Source organism: Pinus tabuliformis, chromosome 4_2 (assembly GCF_031772625.1).
Source record: "Pinus tabuliformis cultivar Carrire ecotype Pingquan chromosome 4_2, CPIR1, whole genome shotgun sequence".
NCBI lineage: Eukaryota > Viridiplantae > Streptophyta > Pinopsida > Pinales > Pinaceae > Pinus > Pinus tabuliformis.
This window is the reverse complement of record NC_142304.1, coordinates 469,048,904-469,075,437: the sequence shown is the minus strand read 5'-3', so window position 1 is coordinate 469,075,437 and position 26,534 is coordinate 469,048,904.

The following is a 26,534-nucleotide window of genomic DNA, read 5'->3' as shown; positions in this document are numbered from 1 at the left end:
TGTTTAGGGTTTGCAGTTTATGGTTTATGATTTAGGGTTTATAAGAATTTAATAAATTCTTTTAACAAAGACTTAAAGTAAAGTTACAAGACAATTTCTAAAATGTTATAAAATGCTTACTGTTTAGGGTTTAAAATGTTGTAAAATGCTTAGGGTTTATGGTTTAGATTTTATGGTTTAAAACATTTTAGTAAATTATTATAATATATATTTAAAAATGTTGCAAAATACTTATTAAAATCTTATAAAATACTTAAGTTTTAGGGTTTATGGTTTAGGGTTTAAATATTATTAAATGATGAGGGTTTAGGTTGTAGGGATTAGGCTTTGGGGGGTAAAATGTTATAAAATGCTTAGGGTTTAGGGCTTAGGGTTTTGAGTATATAACACTTTGGTAAATTATCTTAATAGGCACTTAAAAAAAGTTATAAAATTATTGTTAAAATGTTATAAAATTCTTAGGGTTTAAGGTTTTGGGTTTATAACACTTTAGTAGAGGCTTTTAATAAACACTTAAATAAAAGTTACAAAATGATTTTTAAAATGGGTATAGGGTTTAGTGTATAGGGTTTCGGGTTTAGGGATTAGGGTTTAGGGTTTAGGGTTTATAAGACTTTAGTAAATGATTTTAATAAACACTTAAATAAAAGTTACAAAACCCCTTTTAAAATGTTATAAAATGCTTACGGATTATTGTTTAGGGTTTGGGGTTTAGGGATGAGGGTCTAGGGTTTGGGGTTTAGCTTTCAGGGTCTAGGGTTTAGGGTTTATAACACTTTAGTAAGTGCTTTTAATGAACAATTAGAAAAAAGTTACAAAATGCTTTTTTATAATGTTATAAAATGCTTATGATTTAGGGTTTAGAATGTAGGATTTAGGTTTAAGGTTTAGGGTTTATAACACTTTAGTAAATTATTTTAATAAACACTAGAATAAAATTTACAAAACCATTTTTAAAAGGTTATGAAATTCTTAGGGATTAGCATTTGGGCTTTGGGGCTTAGGGTTTAGAATTTAGTGTTTTTGGTTTATAACACCTCAGAAAATTCTTTTAATAAACACTAAAATAAAATATATGAAACACTTATTAAAATTTCATAAAATTATAGGGTTTAGGGTTTATAACATTTTAGTAAATGCTTTTAATAAACACTAAAAAAGAGTTACAAAACGATTTTTGAAATGTTATAAAATGATTAGGGTTTAGGGTTTATAACACTTCAGTAAATTCTTGTAATAAGTACTTAGAAAAAGTTACAAAAAGATTTTTAAAATGTTATAAAATTCTTAGGGTTTAGATCTTAGGGATTAGCATTTAGGGTTTTGGGTTTGTGGTTTATGGTTTAATGTTTAGGGTTAATGAAAATGAAAAATGAGCAATTCTTGGATAATGAAAATGACAAAACCTCCTTGCTATGTATAGGAGTGAGGGGTGACAATATAATCAAAGATGATATAACAATAATAATATAAAGGCACAACAAATAACAATAGTGGGCTTATATGGGGCAAAATAATAATAATATGGGGCCAATAGGGGTACAAAAATAACAATAAGGGCTACAATGAAAATAACAATTGGGGAATCACTAGTATTTTAGGGACCTAACATAAAATTCTTAGGGTTTAGTGTTTAAAATGTTATAAAATGCTTAGACTTTAAGGTTTAGGGTTTATAATAATTTAGTAAATCCTTTTAATAAACACTTGAAAAAATGTTACAAAACACTTTTCAAAATATTATAAAATACTTAGAGTTTAGGGTTGAGGTTTTAGTGTTTAGAGCTTATAACACTTTAGTAAATGATTTTAATAAACAGTTAAAAAAAAGCTATGAAATGCTTGTTAAAATGTTATAAAATACTTAGGGCTTAGGTATTAGGGTTTGGGATTTAGAGTTTAGGGTTTATAACATTTTGGTAAATGATTTTAATAAAAACTTAAGTAAAAGTTACAAAACACTCTTAAAATGTTATTAAATGCTTAGGTGTAGGGTTTAGGGTTTAGGGTTTGGGGTTTAGGGTTTATGGTTCATGGTTTGAGGTTTATAACACTTTAGTAAATGATTATAATAAACACTTAAATAAAAGTTACGAAACAATTTATGATTTAGGGTTTAGGGATTAGGGATTAGGGTTTACGGTGTAGGGTTTACGGATTAGGGTTTACGGATTAGGGATTAGGGTTTCTTGAAGGGCAGCATAAAGACCTAAAACGTAAAAAAAAATGTACGATGGGTAAAGAGGGATCCAAATTCCAACCCTGACCCTCAATTTAGAGGCTGTAAAACACTCTTATAGCCGTTGAAGGGAGGGAGTTTGGGAATCCCCATATATATCTATATTAATTCTTTATGTCTATATCAAATCTAGTATGCTTGTGTCTGTGGTTTGATTTTTGGGTCTATTTTCTGTCGATGTTTAGGTCGAGTATGTGACATTCTGTGAGAGGAGGAGGCTGAGAATAGAAGTGAAGGGAATGGCAGGGTTGGGCAGTTGATTTGAGTTGAGTTGTTTACTAGTTTTTTGGGCTTATAGAGATCAATTATTTCTCAGAAATGGTATGGATCGAATTCAATTCTATTTAATTTCATTTCATTGTTTATTATGTTCATCTCCACTCTAGTGCGAGAACTAATTCCATTTCATAACCTTATATTTTTGTTGGGTGCATTGTAAATTATTGGCAAGGAAATGAGTGAATTTAGAAAATAGGTGGTTTCCTAGCCTATTTAGCTGAAGAAATGAAATCTAATCCCAATTTCAGGTATTTGTATCTATATCTCTCCTTCTTATTAGTTTAAACATGTTGATTTAGCCATTTTTATATTGAATTTAAGCCTCTGCTTCCTCCTCAATAATTCATAGTTTTTCTTAAAGCGGTCCTTGTATGCATGTCTCTGGCTCTATCATCACCAATTTATCTTATCCCTTAGGAATTCAAGCATCGTTGTCTCTATATTATTAGTTTATTTTCTTGTAGAACACCTCTTCTTGTTTATTATATTAACCCATGGTTGTGTCATGGTTGTGTCTTGTGTTCTTTGTTCCTTTAACCTGTGGTTTGGTGGTTGTTATTTTCCCTTTTTTTTTGGTAACGTGTTGCGCCAAGTGCACCAGCCATGGATTTAAGGCTCTATTTCCTCAATAATTTTTCCCTTGTTCCAAGTGCGTTAGGCATGGATTTAAGGCCCTATTTCCTCCTCGAATGTGTCCACCATACCAGTTCTATTAAATTGAATGGATTTTTCATTTAAGGCTTTGTTTCCTCATGGGATGTGTCCACCATACCAGTTCTATTAAATTGAATGGATTTTTCATTTAAGGCTACGTTTCCTCCTCAATAATTTTTTGAGCCATGGATTTAACGCTCTTTTTCCTCAAAAAATTGACAAGACCTGGATTTAAGGGTTTCTTTCCTTGTCAAATGTGTCCACCATACGAATGAGTTTTACATTTAAGGCTCTGTTTTCTCCTCCATAATTTTAACCATACCAATTCTATCCACCTGTGTATGCATGCATGTCTCTGGATTCAAATTCACCTTAACTACCTGTGTATGCATTTCTCTGTATATTGTGTTATGTGTCAATTAAACCCACCCACCGATGAATTTATTTGCTGCTCAAACTTAGTAATGTAACCATCTTCCTGCTTCTATCATCTTGCGGTTACCCTTCCTTTCTTTTCACAGGTTTATTAAACTTCAAATTAATATATAATATCCATTTTCAAATTAATAATATATATACATACAACTAAGCTCCCTTCTATTAATTATTGGTTTATTCAAATTTTATTGAGCTTAGGTCACCTCTTTCACGTCAATTGGGAATTCTCAGTTATATATGTATAGTTGTTCACCTTCTTTGGGAATTCTACCGTTCCTACTATTTTTTCCTAGAGATACTTTAAGCCACATAAATTGAAATGGCCTTCTACATATGTTGTTTTATATTTAACCTCCCATACATTTTAAAAATCAAATTAATTGTATCATTAGTTACAGTATATAATCGTAATTCATATTATATATTTTTATTTAAATTATGTTTATAATTTTTTGGGTTATTTTATGAATAACAATATTTGTTTATCTATTTTGTTTTCATGAATGACTCATAAATAAATGTTTTACATATATATTTTTATTTAAATTATATTTATTTTTTTGGATTATTTTATGAATATCAATATTTGTTTATTTATTTATGATGTGTATATTATTGCAGACTTGTTTTTAGGAATGACTCATAAATAACTGTTTTACATATATAATTTTATTTAAATTATGTTTATTACTTTTTGGATTATTTGATGAATACCAATATTTGTTTATTTGTTTATGATGTGTATATTATTGCAGGTTTGTTTCTAGGAATGACTCATAAATAATTGTTTTACATATACATTGTTATTTAAATTATGTTTATTATTTTTTGGATTATTCCATGAATAAAAATATTTGTTTATTTATTTATGATGTGTATGTTATTGCAAGCTTGTTTCTATGAATGACTCATAAATAACTGTTTTACATATACGTTTAGGAAAAGTGGGAAGGAAGGTAAATGTGTTTTTGCTATATATATATATATATATATATATATATATATATATATATATATATATATATATATATATATGCAATATAAATGATTATTACTTTTATATAAAAGAGAAATTGATAATTCTTGTTTTCATTATTTAGATATGCAATGCAAATGATTATTATTTTTATATAAAAAAGAAATTGATAATTTTGGATATGTCTTGTTAAAATATATATATTTTTCTCTAATATTTATGTGGTATTGCATGCACATTTACTTATAGGAACAACCTCACTTTCTAGTTTGCGAAAAGGGATTTTCCCAAAGTAAATATTGATGTAGTTATATATTATTCTTTTCTCAAATATTCTAAGAGAATTATACACACAATTATTAATAAAGTTATTTTTTATGGAAGGGGTTCAATATACTCCTTCCAAGTGCTCAAGGAGGATGGGGCCCCATTCTTCTTTGAGTAGTGTAGTATTTCTGGTTTGTGTTGACCATATTTCTTTAAACTCATATGCATCACAACACATTTTTTTAAGACACATTTACTTTACAACATTTATATTTCAAGCATGTCATCTTACAATTCAATGATCATCCATTCATATTATAACACTTTTCCCATTTGAATTTAAGCCAAAACACACTTACATTGAAAAAAGTTTATATTTTTTTACACAAATACAAATTATACAATCTTCCACAATGCATTGAAAGGCCCTAAGTATCTCTCTAGTTAACAAGCCCTTCATATTGAATTTTTCTTATTTTGTTGGCCCTTTTCTATTTCATTGGTTTTTAAAGCTTTTTATATTGTATTATTTTATATATTTATATAATTAGATAAGAGTATACACATATACTTTAGCTTCTTATATATACTTGGTTAAAAAGTAGGATACATATCTACTTATTCGAATTTCTATATATATGTTTCTGATTTTGAAAATGTTTATGTATTTATGTTGATATTTCGAATTCAAATTGTGTACCATCTTTGTTTATTCATTTGAAATTGCGAAATCATGTGTTTAATTGCATGTATATGTGAGTGGTTTTGACCGCATGTTTAGCTGAATTGTGTGTTTGCTTGTTCGAATTGCTTATATATGAATGGTTGTATGAATGTTTATTTATGAATATACGTATGTAGTTTGAAATTGTAATGATGTGTTTGTTGTTTTTAATTATGAATTTAAATGTGTATGTATAATGTAGATTTTAATTTGTATATTGTATCTTTCTTTATTTCAACTTGTACTTTGTATGTTTCTTTATTTGAAATTGGATATATATATATGAATATTTGTATTATATGTGACTTGAAATTGTAATAGTGTGTTTTTGTATTGAATTGTGATTATAATTAATTCTATAGTGTAAATAAGTGCGTAGGTTTTACTTTATATATTGTGCATTAGCTTATTTAATGTTGCAATGGCATGTTTGAGTGTCTGTCTTTGAATTGACTTGACATTGACATTGTATGATGTGTATTTCCTTATTTGGAATTGTATATTATGTGTTTTTATATTTGAATTTGTATTTTTTGTTTGATATTTAAAAATTTAAAATTGTATATTTGCTTATTTAAATTTGAATTCTAGGCGTTGTCTGAAATTTCATATACATGTGAGAATATGTTTTGTCAAATGTTTGTATGTGTAGGTGGCTTTGTCAATGTATATGAATGTATGTGTTTAAATTTTATATTCCACTGCATTTGAAATTGTATATTGTATCTTTGTTTATTTGAAATTGATTAAGTATGTTTACTAAGTGTTTTTTCAATGAACCCTTGTGTTTGTTATGTTGATTTGTATTAGGCATGAATTTTATTATAAACTTGAAGGTGTGTATTTTATATAGATATAATTAAGTCTTATATTTTTATTGTATAATATTTTAATGCTTATTTATTATATTGAGTTTTAATTATAATGAGATTTGTATTTTTTCTCTCTTTTTTAATTATATTGGTTAAAATATATTTCTATCATTTTGAAAATGTATAAATTTAATTAAAAATCACAATATAAATACTAATCTTATTTAATAATTTTATTTTTAAATTAAATTAAATTTTCAACATTATTATTATTATTATTATTATTTATTTTTTTCTTCCTATTTGTCATTTTCCATCTAAACATTAATAAGTTAATTTGAAAATTTGCAACAAAACATAAATATTTTGATAAAATAACATTTTAAGATAAAAAAAACACAATTAGTAACTATTTTAATAAATATTACTACCACAACAATAATAATGTGATTAATGCAAAATTTTATTATAATTTATTTTCATTAACGTTAATAAATTAATATGTTTTTTAAAAATATCCGTTAACATCATTAATCATTCAAAATATTAGATCAATATAATAACTATAATTAATAAATATTTCTATCACACCAATACTAATATTATTGATGCAAAATTTTATAATAATTTATTTTCATTAATGTTAATAAATTAATATGTTTTTAAAAAATATCCATTAACATCATTAATCATTAAACATATTAAACCAATATAATTAAATCATCTCCGCATGTTGATAAGTAAAAGAGGCCATATACAATGAAAAGATTTTGGGGCATATAAGTTTACACCTTCACGTGGTTGACCCTATTAGTAGAGATTATAATCTCGAAGCAAGGAGGAGTTTTTTTATTTCTAATGAAAATTAGCATAGCACATATTTAAAAATAAACATATTTATCCATTTTAAAATAGAACATTTCAAGCAAATGAACAAGAATCAATCACTACATTATTCTATACGAAAATATTAACTCAATCAAACCTTTTCATGAATAAATTGACGTATTAATGTTAAGTCTCCTTGTTTATTTGGGAAAATCCCATAGGTTGAGTTAAGGAAATATGGAAAATATGATTTGACCAATAGGAGAACCTTGAAGGAACCTATTAGATTCGTGCATATGCTAGTATCTAAACTGCTCAACTTGGTGTAAGTCTTCTTATGTGTTAGCACATGTCTAGTCTAGTAGAGAAGGGAAAAGGGGAAAATATTAAGCGAGCAAATCAATATCATAGGTCCTAAAAAAACTTCTTCGAAGGGGAAACATCCTCTGCTCTCAATAAGTCGGGATCCCTCCTCCACTCATTGAAAAAATAAGTGCCAATGCACAATTCTATTAAGCTAAATAAATAAAGGGTGAAAGAAGAGAAAGGCTACTGGTGTAGGGAGGTGAAGCTAGTGACTTCGTCGGGGTATTATCCAGGCTCACTGGTAGCTAAGAAACTTTTGTGTTATTGAAGTGAATTCATCAGGGTACTGTCTAGGCCTGCTGGCAGTAGAGCAACACCAAACATGAAAAATCATATTACGAAAATCATAAATTGTCGTGCACATTACCCTTTCTTATATTGAAACAATTATGATATGGTGTATGTTTTATCTCTCTTCCAACCAAGATGAGAAAATTGAGATGCTATGTGTAAAACTGGGCCGAAGAGGGGAGGTCGAGGAAATCAATACTTCCTGAAGGTCTGGCCCTTAACTGAAAGCTATTTCTAGACACATAAGTTGAAGTTCACCTAGTGAGTCCACAAGTGTTGTCGTTGCTATAAGACCCTCCAAAATTTCGCTACATTTGAATTTTGGAGCCTATTATTACTATTGAATCTAGAATCGCTTTGATCAACAAATGTATTTTATGTTATTTTGTGTGTTTATTAAAAGAATTTACTAAAGTGTTATAAGCCATAAACCCTAAACCCTAAGCATTTTACAAATTTAGTTCGAGATAATCACAAAATACATAAAAAAGTTTAAAAACTATTCAAAAGTAAAAATAAAAGTTATATATATATATATATATATATATATATATATATATATATATATATTATTTTCATCTTTAAATTGAGTAATTACATTTACCTATTTACATTGCTAATTAGTAAATTGTTTCAAATAGAATATGACACACAAGTTTGAAAAAACAAAACCAATAAAAACTTCTTTGAGACATCCTTATATTAAATGAAATCCATATTGGGTTAAATTTGGATTTGAAACAAAAAGAAAAGAAAAAAAAACACAAATTTGATTAAATATCATTTGATGATATCCAACCATGGGTTGATTGTGGTTGAGCACCAACCATGGCTTCATTGTGGTTGACCATGGTTGATCATAACTGACCATGGTTGATCATGACTAACCAAAGAGACATTTGCTTATAATTATGGTTGACATTGTTCAACTTTATAGTCTGTTGACCATGCTAAACTAGCCTGACCATGCTAAACTAGCCTAACAATAGATACATTGATTGACCATTATTGTTCATCAAGGTTAATCACAATGGGCCATGGTTAATCATAGTTGACCATAAAGACCTTGATTTACCATCTTCAACCATAGAGATGTTGATTAACCATGTTGCACCATGCTAACCATAGATATGTTGAATGATCATTGTGGTTGACCATAGATATGTTGATTTACCATTATCCCATACCAATTCAACCATACAAGTCTTCTTTGACCCTAATTTGCTAGCATGGTTGGTCATGGGTGACCAAGGTGATGTCCATTGATCATTATGGTTAATTGACCACGGTTGACCATGCTTGATGTTGGTTTAGGGTGGTTGATCATGGTTAACCAAGTTAGATGATTCTAACCCTAGAGATTTTTATTGACCATTACCATTGATCATGGTTGACTATATGTGACCATGGTTGATCATGGCTTACCATGGTTGACTATGTTCAGCCATTACAACCATAGTGGTCTTGGTTGACCATTGCGCTTGATCATGGTTTATCATAGTTGACCATTATTACTAACCATAATTGACTTTGGTTAAACCATATTCTAACAATCTAATAATGTTTACCTTAATTAACTACACAGTTTTTTAAAATAAATCTAATTTTCATTAATTAATATTTTTTTAAGTAAATCTAATTTTATTAATTAAATTTTTATAAATAATTTATGATAAATAACACAATAAATTTTTAATATTTAATTAAACCCTAATTTAAACAATAGTTTAAATATGCAATAAAATTATGATTCTAAATTCGTTGAATTAAAATATAACATCAAATAATGATTTGAACTTTGATGGACTGATTAGAGAAAAAGTCATTTAAATATAAATTCAAATAACAAGACAGAGAAACTCTATAATTTTTTTGTTTTCCATTTAACTTAAGTTTAATTATACAATGTATAGGGTTTTAAAATTTCACACCTCTTTTACCCTAAATTCATCTGTGAAGTTGAAAAGCGATTATATTAACACAGTAAGATTCAGAACAGTAAAGAATAACTCCTTTTAAATCTGATCGTGCTCGAGTGGTGACCGTCACATTAAATTTTTCAAACCACTTCCTCCAATTCCATGTCTTAATTCTTTTTTATATTAAAATATTAGGCGACACTAGAGTGGTTAAAGTTTATTAGCAGAGACATGAATATTGCTCTTGTTCTGTCCAGGTCAGAGATAAAAATGGAGCTGAAAAGCATCCTCCTAATGCCACGCACATAACGCTGAACTAAACGTTCTTTACTTTCCGAGACTAATGTATATATATATATATGTATATATCAAGCTTTCCAAATTTTAGTGCGAGCCATAATATGTGAAAGAGGTACAAACGACCACAGTCAATGCTGTGAAATGAAAATTTGAAATTGTTTGTCTGGATCTTCGTTGTTTTCAGCGGTTTCTTCTTCTGCATCATTTGCTTCTCCTTCCTCGGTTTGCTTGGATTTCCATTCTATAAATTGAGATTCCTCTCAAGAACCAACGTTTGGACATACTGCCTGCTAGCGCGTCTTTCGATATTGGTGTTTCCCCAGGAGAACAGTCTTGGCCAAGCTTAGCCGCCGCTTCTGTTTTTCTCCCTTCCACCAATTCCTTTTGCATATGCATCATTTTGTCTAATCACCTCCAGACGCCTTGCGCTTTAACGCCCTAGATCGCTCCTGAATTGAGTTTTGACTATGGCAGGAATCACCTTCTGTTCTGTTGCTCGGAGATGTGATGCAGAGGCAAGGAGATACGGAGCGTTTGACCCCTAAACTTGGCCTTGATGCGCCCATTATTATTCAAATTTTGCGAATGACAATAGCCTTTCTGAATCTTTGCATTTTCTCCAATCTTCCTCGCATATCTCCTCGCATATCTAAAGCTGACCAACCAAACCGGGACTGAACAAACCAAACCGGGTGGACCAAGATATTTCGCTTACCTAAGAAACCATGTTACCGTTGATAAGTCACATGTCAGATCCACGAATTGTGTAGATAACTCATATAATGCGAGCATATAACTCATAAATTGCGTAGGTAAGTGGTATATTACGCGTACATAATTTGGATACCCGAAGAAGATAACTCGCGTATTTGTCATATTCCGCGGAGAAAAATGGTATATGAGCTTCATAAGAAGCATATTTGACTTATATAACCGCGTATCTAAACGACATAAATCGCATAACACTGGCTAATCGCGATATTCTATAAGCAAAATACACGAAATGCAAATTAGGTGAGGCGCATTTGTAAATTATTATGCGATATGCGAGTTATTTACATTGTATACGTTGATTATCGAATGATATGTGATTATATCACTTTAAATATGCGGCTTATCCCGCTTCAATATGTGACTTATCTGACCCATTACGCGAATTATCATAAGGACAGGGGATTATCGCCTCCAGATTATCAACGCGGTCGTGGCTCAGGCGGAAATGGTTCGCGAAGCCCCTTGTAGTCTGTAATGGCAATTCCAATCTCTGTGTGTTGGCAGACGTGATACACATTTCGCTCACTATCGCCTTCATCTATTACTCATTTTTCGCAATCCATTTATTGAAGTAGAATTCGATAATGAACTGAAGGCTCTAGTAATGCTGCAATTAGCGTCCATTCTCTTAATTTGAATCTCTGTGCGACTCTCTCCATCAGTTTTAGGGCATACCTTTTTAAACAAAGCCTATCATTGCTGCAATTGGCATCCGTTCTGTTAATTTGAATCTCTGTGAGACTCTCCATCAGTTTACCCACGCCATACTTTTTTAAACAAATCCATAAACAAATCCATAAACAAATCCATAAACAATTCCATGAGATACAGTGTAGAAGAGGTATCTATAATATGTCCCATCTAACTGGTGACACCCGCCTATTATGCGTCACTGTAGCGGATGATTACTTCCAAAGCTATGATAACCCCACTAAATTGGTCTCGCCCCTTCCGAATAAACATATTTTACTTTGGAAACTTCCAAACATTTTCTTTGTCAACAGAAATTCATGAACGCCATGGAATGTATAAAAGAAAGCAAGCTAGGTGATCTGTACGAAAAATGTTGGATAGTATTGAAAATAATTGTATATTAAATCAAAGAAACCCAAATAATCCCAGTAATCAACCAATCAACTAGTGGTGTAATTGGATCCCTTAGAATGACTGTTTGACGCTAACACGACTTGCTATAGCAGTAAAATCAATGTTGTTACGCCTGAGATTGGGTCACCTCCCCGATTATTACTTTTATATAAAAGAGAAATTGATAATTCTTGTTTTCATTATTTAGATATGCAATGTAAATAATTATTATTTTTATATAAAAAAGAAATTGATAATTTTGGATATGTCTTGTTAAAAATATATATTTTTCTCTAATATTTATGTGGTATTGCATGCACATTTACTTATAGGAACAATCTCACTTTCTAGTTTGCGAAAAGGGATTTTCCCAAAGTAAATATTGATGTAGTTATATATTATTTTTTTCTCAAATATTCTAAGAGAATTATACACACAATTATTAATAAAGTTATTTTTTATGGAAGGGGTTCAATATACTCCTTCTAAGTGCTCAAGGAGGATGGGGCCCCATTCTTCTTTGAGTAGTGTAGTATTTCTTGTTTGTGTTGACCATATTCCTTTAAACTCATATGCATCACAACACATTTTTTTAAGACACATTTACTTTACAACATTTATATTTCAAGCATGTCATCTTACAATTCAATGATCATCCATTCATATTATAACACTTTTCCCATTTGAATTTAAGCCAAAACACACTTACATTGAAAAAAGTTTATATTTTTTTACACAAATACAAATTATACAATCTTCCACAATGCATTGAAAGGCCCTAAGTATCTCTCTAGTTAACAAGCCCTTCATATTGAATTTTTCTTATTTTGTTGGCCCTTTTCTATTTCATTGGTTTTTAAAGCTTTTTATATTGTATTATTTTATATATTTATATAATTAGATAAGAGTATACACATATACTTTAGCTTCTTATATATACTTGGTTAAAAAGTAGGATACATATCTACTTATTCGAATTTCTATATATATGTTTCTGATTTTGAAAATGTTTATGTATTTATGTTGATATTTCGAATTCAAATTGTGTACCATCTTTGTTTATTCATTTGAAAGTGCGAAATCATGTGTTTAATTGCATGTATATGTGAGTGGTTTTGACCGCGTGTTTAGCTGAATTGTGTGTTTGCTTGTTCGAATTGCTTATATATGAATGGTTGTATGAATGTTTATTTATGAATATACCTATGTAGTTTGAAATTGTAATGATGTGTTTGTTGTTTTTAATTATGAATTTAAATGTGTATGTATAATGTAGATTTTAATTTGTATATTGTATCTTTCTTTATTTCAACTTGTACTTTGTATGTTTCTTTATTTGAAATTGGATATATATATGAATATTTGTATTATATGTGACTTGAAATTGTAATAGTGTGTTTTTTGTATTGAATTGTGATTATAATTAATTTTATAGTGTAAATAAGTGCGTAGGTTTTACTTTATATATTGTGCATTAGCTTATTTAATGTTGCAATGGCATGTTCGAGTGTCTGTCTTTGAATTGACTTGACATTGACATTGTATGATGTGTATTTCCTTATTTGGAATTGTATATTATGTGTTTTTATATTTGAATTTGTATTTTGTGTTTGATATTTAAAAATTTAAAATTGTATATTTGCTTATTTAAATTTGTATTCTAGGCGTTGTCTGAAATTTCATATACATGTGAGAATATGTTTTGTCAAATGTTTGTATGTGTAGGTGGCTTTGTCAATGTATATGAATGTATGTGTTTAAATTTTATATTCCACTGCATTTGAAATTGTATATTGTATCTTTGTTTATTTGAAATTGATTAAGTATGTTTACTAAGTGTTTTTTCAATGAACCCTTGCATTTGTTATGTTGATTTGTATTAGGCATGAATTTTATTATAAACTTGAAGGTGTGTATTTTATATAGATTTAATTAAGTCTTATTTTTTTATTGTATAATATTTTAATGCTTATTTATTATATTGAGTTTTAATTATAATGAGATTTGTATTTTTTCTCTCTTTTTTAATTATATTGGTTAAAATATATTTCTATCATTTTGAAAATGTATAAATTTAATTAAAAATCACAATATAAATACTAATCTTATTTAATAATTTTATTTTTAAATTAAATTAAATTTTCAACATTATTATTATTATTATTTATTTTTTTCTTCCTATTTGTCATTTTCCATCTAAACATTAATAAGTTAATTTGAAAATTTGCAACAAAACATAAATATTTTGATAACATAACATTTTAAGATAAAAAAACACAATTAGTAACTATTTTTAATAAATATTACTACCACAACAATAATAATGTGATTAGTGCAAAATTTTATTATAATTTATTTTCTTTAACGTTAATAAGTTAATATGTTTTTTAAAAATATACGTTAACATCATTAATCATTTAAAATATTAAATCAATATAATAACTATAATTAATAAATATTTCTACCACACCAATAATAATATTATTGATGCAAAATTTTATAATAATTTATTTTCATTAATGTTAATAAATTAATATGTTTTAAAAAAATATCCATTAACATCATTAATCATTAAACATATTAAACCAATATAATTAAATCATCTCCGCATGTTGATAAGTAAAAGAGGCCATATACAATGAAAACATTTTGGGGCATATAAGTTTACACCTTCACGTGGTTGACCCTGTTAGTAGAGATTATAATCTCAAAGCAAGGAGGAGTTTTTTTTATTTCTAATGAAAATTAGCATAGCACATATTTAAAATTAAACATATTTAGCCATTTTAAAATAGAACATTTCAAGAAAATGAACATGAATCAATCACTACATTATTTTGTACGAAAATATTAACTCAATCAAACCTTTTCATGAATAAACTGACGTATTAATGTTAAGTCTCGTTTATTTGGGAAAATCCCATAGGTTGAGTTAAGGAAATATGGAAAATATGATTTAACCAATAGGAGAACCTTGAAGGAACCTATTAGATTCGTGCATATGCTAGTATCTAAACTGCTCAACTTGGTGTAAGTCTTCTTATGTGTTAGCACATGTCTAGTCTAGTAGAGAAGGGAAAAGGGGAAAATATTAAGCGAGCAAATCAATATCATAGGTCCTAAAAAAACTTCTTTGAAGGGGAAACATCCTCTGCTCTCAATAAGTCGGGATCCCTCCTCCACTCATTGAAAAAATAAGTGCCAATGCACCATTCTATTAAGCTAAATAAATAAAGGGTGAAAGAAGAGAAAGGCTACTCGTGTAGGGAGGTGAAGCTAGTGACTTCGTCGGGGTATTATCTAGGCTCACTGGTAGCTAAGAAACTTTTGTGCTATTGAATTGAATTCATCAGGGAACTGTCTAGGCCTAATGGCAGTAGAGCAACACCAAACATGAAAAATCATATTACGAAAATCATAAATTGTCGTGCACATTACCCTTTCTTATATTTAAACAATTGTGATATGGTGTATGTTTTATCTCTCTCCAACCAAGCTGAGAAAATTGAGATGCTATGTGTAAAACTGGGTCGAAGAGGGGAGGTCGAGGAAATCAATACTTCCTGAAGGTATGGCCCTTAACTGAAAGCTATTTCTGGACACATAAGTTGAAGTTCACCTAGTGAGTCCACAAGTGTTGTCGTTGCTATAAGACCCTCCAAAATTTCGCTACTTTTGAATTTTGGAGCCTATTATTACCATTGAATCTAGAATCGCTTTGATCAACAAATGTCTTTTATGTTATTTTGTGTGTTTATCAATAGAATTTACTAAAGTGTTATAAGCCATAAACCCTAAACCCTAAGCATTTTACAACATTTTAAAAAGTGTTTTGTAACTTTTATTTAAGTGTTTATTGAAACAACTTACTAGTTTGTTTTAAACCTTAAACCCTAAACATTAAACCCCCAAACCCTAAACCCTAAGTGATTTATAACATTTTATAAATAGTTTTGTAACTTTTACTTAAGTGTTTATTAAAATCATTTACTAAAGTGTTATAAACCCTAAACTCTAAACCCCAAACCCCAAAACATGAGGATTTTATAACATTTAAAAAAGTGTTTTGTAACATTTATTTAAGCGTTTATTAAAACCATTTACTAAAGTTTTCTAAACCCTAAACCCTAAACCCCAAACCCTAAACACTAAACCATATACCATAAACTCTAAACCCTAAGCATTTTGTAACTTTTATTTAAGTGTTTATTAAAAGAATTTATTAAAGCATTATAAACCATAAACCCTAAACCCCACACCTCAAACCCAAACCCTAAACCTTAAGAATTTTCTAAAATTTTAAACCCCAAGCGCTAAACCCTCATTATTTTCTAACATTTTAACAAGCGTTTTCTAACTTTTTTTAAGTGTTTATTAAAATCATTTACTAAAGTTATAAACCCTAAACCTTAAGCATTTTATTACATTTTAACAAGCATTTTGTAACTTTGTAAAACCCTAAACCCTAAGCATTTGATAAAATTTTAATAAGCATTTTGTGGTTTATTTTAATTTTTTTTTTTTTTTTTTTATTAAAAGCATTTACTAAAATGTTATAAACCATAAACCGTAAACAGAAAAACCTAATCCCTAAACCCCAAAACCAATACCCTAAACCCCAAACCCTAAACCTTAAAAATTTTATAACATTTAAAAAAGTGTTTTGTAACTTTTATCTAAGTGTTTATTAGAAGCATTTAATAAAGTGTTATAAATGTTAAATGCTAAACCCCAAACCCCAAACCCTAATCCTTAAGAATTTTATAAACCCTAAACCCTAAGCATTTCATAACATTTTAAGAATCATTTTTTAAATTTTATTTAAGTGTTTATTAAAATCATTTTGTAAAGTGTTATAAAATATAAACCCTACGCCCAAAACCCTAAACCTAAAACCCTAAACCCAAAACATAAACTATGTATTGTATAACATTTTAAAAAGAATTAGGAAACCATTATTTAAGTGTTTATTAAAAGAATTTACCAAACCATAAACCCTAAACCCCAGATGCCAAACGCTTATCCCTAAACCCCAAACCCTAAATCCTAATCATTTTATAACATTTTAAAAAGCGCTTTGAAACTTTTATTTAAGTGTATATCAAAATAATTTACTAAAGTCTTATAAAACCTAAACCCTAAATACTAAACCCCAAAATCTAAACCCTAAATCATAATCCCTAAATGCTAAACCTTAAACCAGAACCCTAAACCTTAAACCCTAAACACCAAACCTAAACCCAAAACCCTAAACCCTAAGAATTTTATAACATTTTAAAAAGAATTTTGTCATTTTCATTTAAGTGTTTATTAAAATAATTTACTAATGTTTTATAAACCCTAAACTCTAAACCCCAAACCCTAAACACTGAACTCTAAACCTGAAACCCTAAACCCTAAACCCTACACCCTAAACTCTAAGCATTTTATAACATTTTAAATATCATTTTGTAACTTTTATTTAAGTGTTTATTAAACTAATTTACTAAAGCGTTCTAAACCCTAAACCCTAAACTGTAAACCATAAACCATAAACCCTAAAACGTAATCATTTTATAAAATTTTAAAAACATTTTGTAGTTTGATTTAAGTGTTTATTAAGAGACTTTACTCATGTATTATAATCCCGAAACTCTAAATACCAAACCCTAAAACCTAAATCCTCTACCCTAAGAATTTTATAACATTCTAAAAAGCATTTTGTAACTATTTTAAGTGTTTATTAAAAGAATTTAATAAACTGTTATAAACCCTAAAATTAAACCCTAAACTCTAAATCCTAATTATTTTATAACACTTTAAAAGGCGTTTAGTTACTTTTTTAAAGTTTTTATTAAAACAATTTAGTGAAGTGTTCTAAAACCTAAACTGTGAACCCTAAGAATTTTAGAACATTTTAAATCCTAAACCCTAAACCCACAACATTTTATAACATTTTAACAAGAATTTTGTAACTTTTTTAAGTGCTTACTAAAACCATTTACTAAACTATTATAAATCAAAAACCATAAACCCTAAGCATTTTATAACATTTTAAAGAACATCTTGTAACTTTTTTTAAGTGTTTATTAAAAGCATTTACTAAAGTGCTATAAACCCTAAACCCTAAGCATTTTATAACATTTTAACAATATTTTTTAAGTTTTGTTTAAGTGTTTGCTAAAATCATTTACCAAAATTTTATAAAACCAAAATTCTAAACCCTCAACGCTAAAGCCTAAACCCGAAACCCAAAACCCTTAACCCTAAACCCTAAGCATTTTATAACCTTTTAAGAAACATTTTCTAACTTTTATTTTAGTGTTTATTAAAATAATTTACTAAAGTGTTATAAACCCTAAACCCTACACACTAAACGGTAATCCTTGAGCATTTTATAACATTTTAAAAATCATTTTTGTAACATTTTTTTAAGAGTTTATTAAAAGCACTTACTAAAGTGTTATAAACCCTAAACGTTAAACCCCAAACCCTAACCCTAATCCTCTTAAAAATATGTTAAAAAGAGTTATAAGCACTAAACCATAAACCCCAAACCCTAAAACCTAAGGATTTTATAACATTTTAAAAAACATTTTGTAACTTTTATTTAAGTGATTATTAAAACCATTTACCAATATTTTATAAACCCTAAACCCTAACCATTTTACAACATTTTGAAAACAATTTTGTAACTTTTATTGAAGCGTTTATTAAAATAATTTATTAAAGCATTATAAACCATAAACCCTAAACCCTAAACTCCACACCCCAAACCCTAAAACCTAAGAATTTTATAACATTTTAAACCCACAAGCATTTTGTAACTTTTGTTTAAGTGTTTATTAAATGAATTTACTAAAGTTTTATAAACTCTAAACCCTAAACGCTAAACCCTAAGCATTTTATAACATTTTAATAAGCGTTTTGTAACTTTTTTAAGGGTTTATTAAAACCATTTAGTAAAGTGTTTTAAACCCTAAAACCTAATAATTATATAACATTTTAACAAGCATTTGGTAACTTTTATTAAATTTTTTATTGAAATCATTTGTGAAATTGTCCCTAAACCCTAAACACTAAGCATTTTATAACATTTTAACAAGTGTTTTGTAAATTTTTGTTGAAGTGTTTATTAAAAGTATTTACTAAACTGTTATAAACTCTAAAACATAATCTCTAAACCCTAATCATTTTATAGAATTTTAAACCCTAAACCCTAAACACGAAACCCTAAACCCTATACCCTATACACTAAACCGTAAAGCCTAAGAATTTCATAACATTTTAAAAAGAGTTTTTAAACATTTTTTGAGTGTTTATTAAAGGCATTTATTGAAGTGTTATAAATCATAAACCCTAAACACTAAGCATTTTATAACATTTCAAAAAGCATTCAGCTACCTTTTTTTATGTGTTTATGAAAAGAATTTACAATGTTATAAACCCTAAACCCTACACTCTAAACCCTAAGTATTTTATACCATTTTAATGCATAAACACAAAACCATAAGCATTTTATAACATTTTTACAAGTGTTTTGTAACTTTTTTATGTTCCTTTTAAAAGAATTTACTAAAGTGGTATAAATCCCAAACCCTAAACATAAAGCATTTTATAACATTTAAAAAATGTTTTGCGAGTTTTTTTAAGTGTTTATCTAAAGCATTAACTAAGGTGTTTTAAACCCTAAAACCTAAGTATTTAATCACATTCTAACAAGCATTTTGTAACTTATATTTAAGTGTTTATTAAAAACATTTACTAAAGTGTTATAAACCTCTAAATCCTAAAACCTAAACGCTAAACCCTAATCTTCAAACCCCTAACCCTAAACCCTAAACATTAAGCATTTTATAACCTTTTAAAAAGTGTTTTGTAACTTTTATGTAAGTGTTTATTAAAAGAATTTAATAAAGTGTTATAAACCCTAAACCCTAAAACCTAAACCCTAAATCCTAAATAATAAATCCTAAATCCTAAATCCTAAACCCTAAACCCTAAACCTTATGTATTTTATAACATTTTAAAGAGATTTTGTAACTTTTATCTATGTGTTTATTAAATTTTTTTACCAAAGTGCTATAAACCCTAAACCGTAAAACCATAAACCCTAAGAATTTTATAAGATGTTAGAATTTGTTTGTAAGTTTTATTGAAGTGTTTATTAAATTCTTTTACTAAAGTATTATAAACCCTAAATCATATGCCCTAAACACCAAAACCTAAACCCTATACCATAAACCATAAGAATTTTATAGCATTTTTTAAAGCATTTTGTAGTTTTTATTTAAGTGTTTATTAAAAGAATTTTATAAACCCTAAACCCTAAACTCTAAACCCTAAGAATTTTATAACATTTTAAAACCTAAAGCCTAAAGCCCAAACCCCAAACACTGAGCATTTTATAACATCTTAAGAAGTGTTTTATAAATTTTATTCAAGTTTTTATTAAAAGCATTTATATAACCATCGTATCAAATGGGAAACACATGCTTCTATTATGAAAATATAATTTGGTGTATTGGCGTTAATTTTAAAATTCTAATTTATTAATGATTTTTTATTTGCTCTATCATTTTTAATGATTTCATAACTATATAAAAACATCACAACCACATTCACTGATGTGGTCAATATACGCCAATCAATGTCCTTTTCATACTTCGATAGACATAAAAAAGTTGGAAAATGTCGTCAATATATTTATTTTAACCCTATTAGTAAATGTGGTTGTAGTTACAACCGAAATGTGTATGGTGTATTTCTTGACCATAGTTGACCATGGTTGGTGAGGTTGTATGAGGTTGGTCAAGGTTGATGAAGTTGACTATCATCAAGCTTACTGTTAAAAATATACATGGCGGAGGCAGAATATGAATGATAGACACTGAGTTGCATATATTATTGGCATGATATACATTTATAGTACATTGGATTGACCATTGGATTCCATATTCCAAGGTCTCTTGTAATCCAGTGGTTTTTCACCTTCCACACCAACCCATAGAGAATTAGGTGTCCAACATTCCCCCCTTAATCTGAAGGGGTATGTATGAGTCCAAGAAAAGAGTTGTAATAGAAAATGTCAAAAGTGGATGGCAGCACTAGGCTAAATGTGCTCTCTGGAATGTTGGTATAAGGGGGGTGGTTTAAGGATGAGCACTAACACTGGAACACTTAGTGCAGTTCCAAGAACTCTTCCAAATATGGCATGAATTGAGTTCTTCTACTAGAGGAAGTTCTCCTCATGTTTTGAAGAGGGAGACCGTCAACCTTGAATGGGGGGTCTCACCACACGTAAAAAGGGAGGTCTAAACTTTTGATGGCTTAAGGATGACCAACAACTCTAGAATGCTTAATGAAATTCCTGGAATTCTTCCAAAACTGGCAAGAAGCTGAAGTCTTCTACTGGAGGAAGTGTCCTCAATTATTTTGAAGAGATATCTCAAGCCCACATAGATGGTTTAAGGATGATCATCAACCAAAGGCATGCTTAGGGGCAGCTTTGTCTCTGGCCACAACTCTGAATCTAGTATGGTAGGTTGTGGATCAGGCTCGCTTGATGTGGATTTGAAGATGACCATCACTTCCCTCGTGTGAGATAAAATGTGAGATGATGGAGAAAACTCAACTACAATATTGTTCAATACTCTAGAACATGTTCTAACATATGAATGAAATATATTCTTGGCTATTGAAGCCCATTGCCAAGAATTGATCCATCCAATATGAATCTTTGTTCTTTTAGGAGGCTTGTTTTTGAAGCATTTGTTTGAAGAATGAGTGGTTTTATGACAGTTCTCACATGGATGAAGATCAAGAGAATAATATTTCATATGGCCAACTCAGTCACAGTGTTGGCATTTAACAACTTTTGGCTGCAAATGTGGGGAGCATAATCTGGAAAAAGTGAAGGTGAACTGTCATGAAGGAATCCAACACTCTAAAACTAGATGGGCTTTGAGTAATCTAGAATGCGAAAGGAAACCTCCTTATCATATCCAAGACATGTTCTATGCTTTTTATGGACAATCTCTTCCGAAGGTATGATGATGGGCTTGGTAAGCGTATGTTGAATTTCTGCTTCTGCCTTTAACTCTGACCTTGAGATGGGTACTTCATATAAATAAATATTAATCTCATTGATTTGATTATTTTATGGCAGCTCATGGGAGTCTGTCTCAATTTTCTGAATAGGAATAGATTCATAATGATGACTCCATTGTTGTTATTCTGCTAGTTGGAGCTGAGATTCAAGCTGCAAAAATTCAATGTTTTGTTTTTCATTTTGTAAACAAGTTCGAATATTGGAGAGAGTGTCCATAGTGATTTGGACTATCTAACCAAGAATGGAATAAATTAGAGTATCTAGCAACTCTAATGTATCATCAAGTCTAGCCATTTTCTCCAACCTTATAAACAATATCTTAAGCTAGAAATTGCACAAAACCCTCCTTTTTCTATAGTAGCTGCAACTTACAACCTTTTCTTTGAAAGGATTCTCTACACACTCTTCAATGAATCTTGATATGCTATGAAATTCAACTTATTAGCTAGTTCAATCAATAATATGTATACCAATACAGTCTTCAAAGAATATGACAACACTAGCATATGACAATGAATGATTGTTCAACTATATGAATGAAACACCAATGCATAGGAATATGTGTCAATGCATAGGTCACAGACATTTGAACATGCTTGCCATAGTTGATAGGATATTCATCAAATGCAGGACTCATAGCCGAACTTTCATGCACATAGAAATCGCAAAATCATTGGCTCAAAATGAAGCAGGGCAAGAGAACGCCCACTTTGATACCATGTTAAACACATACATGGCAGAGGTAGAATATGACTGATAAACATTGAGTTGCATATATTATTGACATGATATACATTTATAGTACATTGGAGTGATCATTAGATTCCATATTCCAAGGTCTCTTGGACTCCAGTGGCTATTCACATTTCACACCAACCCATAGAGGGTTAGGTATCCAACACTTACACTAATGACAATGAGAAATGTTACATTAATGGTTGATATGGTTAATGGGGTTGGCCATGGATGAAGATGGTTAACCATTATTGACCATATTCAACCACAACAATATTGATTAACCATTATGGTTCACCATATTCAACCAGAAATACTTTGGCTCACCATGTTCGGCCATTCTAACCATGGTTGACAATGGTTAGGCATTTTCCGTCCACGCTTTTGTTGCCATGTTCATGTTTTTTCCGTCGACGTTGAGCTGATGATTTGGTTGCCAGGTTCATGCCTTTTGCGTTCACGCTGATGCTTTTTCCGTTAGGTTAATGCTTTTGTTGCCTGGTTCTTGCTTTTTCCATCCACATTGGGTGGATGCGTTTGTTATATGAAATTTATTGGATATTAATATAATATTTTATTTAAAATTGTAAAGAAATATGTATGTAGGGTAAGTATCTTGATAAATTTAGAAAAATGTATTTAATAAGTTTTAAAAAGGGTAAGTGGAATTGTGTGTGTGCGAATCTTTATAATGAGGCATGCTCTTTGGTCTTGATAGGAATATAGCAATTAGTGTAGCCTATAAATGAAATGGCTAGTCAATTCAAATGAATATCTCATGATATATTTCACATAGTCAAGCCAAAAAAAAATGTCATGAACATCTCAAAACTCCTAATTAAATTTGTATATAAAAATCATAATTTATTTGTGTCTTTCATAAACTTTTTCTATTTATTATTGGAGTAGGATTCTTTTCCATTTTAGTTATCTAGGAAAGAAACTTACTAAGTGCTTTTAGAAATGTAACCAAATATTGTTTATTAAGACTAATGCAATTGGATTTGAGATTTAACGATGTACGAGGCACTTGGGTGGATGGGATTTTTTTAAACCAATTTGTGTAAATTGCAATTCAAATATATATTTCTATGAATTATTATTTAGTATTTACATTTCTCAACTATCACTACTCTTCCATTTTTATAGGTAGCCCAGTGAAAAACATTTTTTTGTTCTTAATTTCCTAACAAGATGTGCACACTGTAGAAGACGTCTTTTTAGCAAGCGAGCTTTCCCTCTTTTGAATGGCTACTATTCTAAATGTCCCAATTTGATATGCCTTCTTCAAACTTACGATTTTTTTTCCTACCCACATTTTGATGTGATCTTAGGTATGCGCTTAATAGTTTTCTCAAAGTATGCATTTCACCCTGAACATTACATGTGCTTAAATTAAAATCCAATTTAATTAACTTGATTGTGTGTTCCTATTTAATATTCATGAAAACTATTGTTGTACTCAATGATCGTTACAGACGTTGATATTAAGGAAATGAGCTCAGTTGGTTATAGGAAGAATGTTGGTTTAGCTATATATTCTCAATCCGGTTTTGGTAATTGGTGAAGATGTCTTGTTTGTTAGTGTTTTCCTCATTTTTGGGGGATTCATTTATTCAAAATGCTAGTTGTCTAAATTAAAATGAAGAGATAAGCTACATTATCAACTTGAAGCAACATCTTTCAATAACTAACGATTTCCCTTATAATTTATAAGAAGTCATGGTAACAAATATTCTTCCATACAATGCTATTAGGTTGATACTATGTAAGATTGAGTCATGATAGATTACAAATAATTTCAAACCTTTACTATGTAGATAAAGTAGAATGTTTGGTAATTTCACACAATTTGCTACATAGTGTTATAAGTTAGTTCAACGTTTACCTTTAATCGTTGATTACCCATAACAAAAATTTCTATGTCATGACTACATATTTCTCTTACATGACATAACCTAGAATTTTGTTATGTTACCATCTTCAATAGTTAATGTGTTGCATTGAAGCATTATGATAAAATGAGTTAATGTGTTGCATTTAACCATTATGATAAAATTTTCTTCCTTGTTGTCTCAACAAGAGTTGCATACTTGGTATATCCTTTGGGTTTTATTTATTTTAATAATTTGACCATCGAATTTGACATTGAGTTGAAGAGAATCTATTTCAATTTCTCACAATTACTTTTACTTACAAGGTATGGTAATCATACATATCTTTTTGCGGTGTCTTCACAATTAGTTGTTAGCATTTGTAGATGCATCCTTTCTTTTGTTCTTTTAGGTTCTTTTCTATTATTGATTGGTTTTCCTCAATAGTCTATGCTCTATTTTCAAAGAAAGAACAAATTTTTTATTTATTTATTTTTTATTTTTTTCTGAAAATAAAAGAAATGATATTTCATGGTTAGCTCTTCATCTATGCCTGATGGGAAATTCAAAACAGGTGAAAACTAACCAAACTAATTTTAATTTAATTAGTTGTTTGAAATTGCCACAAAACTAATTAAAAAATCACCTTAGCATGTCTTACCTTATGGTTCTTATTTTAATTTTGAGTTGTTTGAAATAGCTCTAAGAGTAGGAATTTTCGATACAATATCCTTAACTTAATTTTCATGAAAATTTTGCAATACTAGAAAGGGTTACATATTTAGCACTTTGGCTATGCATGATGGAAAATTGAAAACTAAGAAAATAGATATCTGGGTATTCCTTAGTCAATGGTACCAAATTTAATTTTCATTGTGTTTCAAATAGCCACGAGGAATACTAGATTTTAGTAAAATATCCTTGAGTTAGTCTCTGCAAACTTAATATCTTTTGGAACCTTTTTAGATTGTTGCACCTTTTAATTTGGGATTAACCTTCACACCTAGTATTCGAAATGAAGTTTATTTATAGTTCTAAGGATAGAGAAGGAAAAGGTATCTCTTACTTTTCTAAATATATTTATTGCGACTATTGTTGGACTATATCATACCAATTTTTATTTATTTTGTTGAAGTTAGGTTTTTTTGTATCATTAGATGCTAATGAGTAGATATGTGTGATGGAATTTTCTAGAAAGAGGTAGGGAATTAATTAATTCACTGGAAATACTATAACTCTAAATGTAGAGAGTTGTAACATTATTTGAATTTGTATATATATATGTTTGTGATTTTGAGATTTTTTATGTATTTATGTTGATATTTTGAATTCAAATTGTGTACCATCTTTGTTTGTTCATTTGAAATTGCCTAAGCTTGTGTTTAGTTGAATTTCATGTATATGTGAGTGGTTTTGATGGTGTGTTTAGTTGAATTGTGTGTTTACTTGTTTGAAATTTATTATATATGAGTGGTTTTGACAATGATTATTTTCTTCTGTATTTGTGCACGAAATTGTATATTGTGTGTTTTCTTATTTGACCATGTATTTTGTATGTTTATTTTATTGAAATTACATATATACGTGAATGGTCGTATGAATATGTATATTTATGAATATCTGTATCTAATTTGAAATTGTAATGATGTGTTTGTTGTATTGAATTATGAATTTCAATGTATATGTATAATGTAGATTTTAATTTGTGTGCTATGAGTTTACTTTTCTTTAAAGTTGCATAATCATATTTTAGTGTTTTCTTTTTTTGACTTGAAATTGTATGTTGTGTGTTTAGTTGAATTTCATGTATATTAGAGTGGTTTTGATGGTGTGTTTAGTTGAATTGTGTGTTTACTTGTTTGAAATTTCTTATATATGAGTG